The following is a 718-nucleotide window of genomic DNA, read 5'->3' on the forward strand; positions in this document are numbered from 1 at the left end:
ACACATATGGTGTTTTCTACATAAAAAAACAGATAGTTGAATGTATAGAAAGCTCCGCGATAAGCTTGTTTATGTTCAATTTCAATAATATCATGAAAAATGCACACAGTCAAGAATATCAGGGACTACGAGCACAGAGGGAAATTACACAGGTCTAGCCAGCTTGGGGGGTCAGGGTGAACTGCTGAAAAGAACACACGCATGTATGTGTGTGTGCACGTACTTATTGTATATGTGCGTTCGCAATCGTGAGCAATAATATTTTCGAAAAAACAACAACGGAGACTTGTGTAGATTTTGCGCACGTGTCCCAATCAAAAGTCTGGCTAGCACTGCGCGATTTTGAAACTGAAAAAATAGTGTATAATATATATTTATTTTAGTAATGGCTTCATACAACTGCACACAAATTAAATACGGCATGGTAAATTCGTTGATATTCGGGACAGCACAAGTAAATTTAATTACATTTATTTGTGTAAATATATAAGTAACGATTTCATATTATCATCAACAAGTTTCACAGGCTGTTTCATTGAGCACGGCTTGTGATAAACAACAAGCAACAACATTCTGAAATAAGCTGTGTAATATAATATAAGATATCATATGTATATGTTTAGATCACAGAAAGGACAAAATTTATATTTATTAGACTTCTCCCACCCACACACACAACAATTTGCAAACTGTTCGGAAACTCAAAAATCACCGATTT

The sequence above is a fragment of the Penaeus monodon genome, chromosome 23 (assembly GCF_015228065.2).
Source record: "Penaeus monodon isolate SGIC_2016 chromosome 23, NSTDA_Pmon_1, whole genome shotgun sequence".
Classification (NCBI taxonomy): Eukaryota; Metazoa; Arthropoda; class Malacostraca; order Decapoda; family Penaeidae; genus Penaeus; species Penaeus monodon.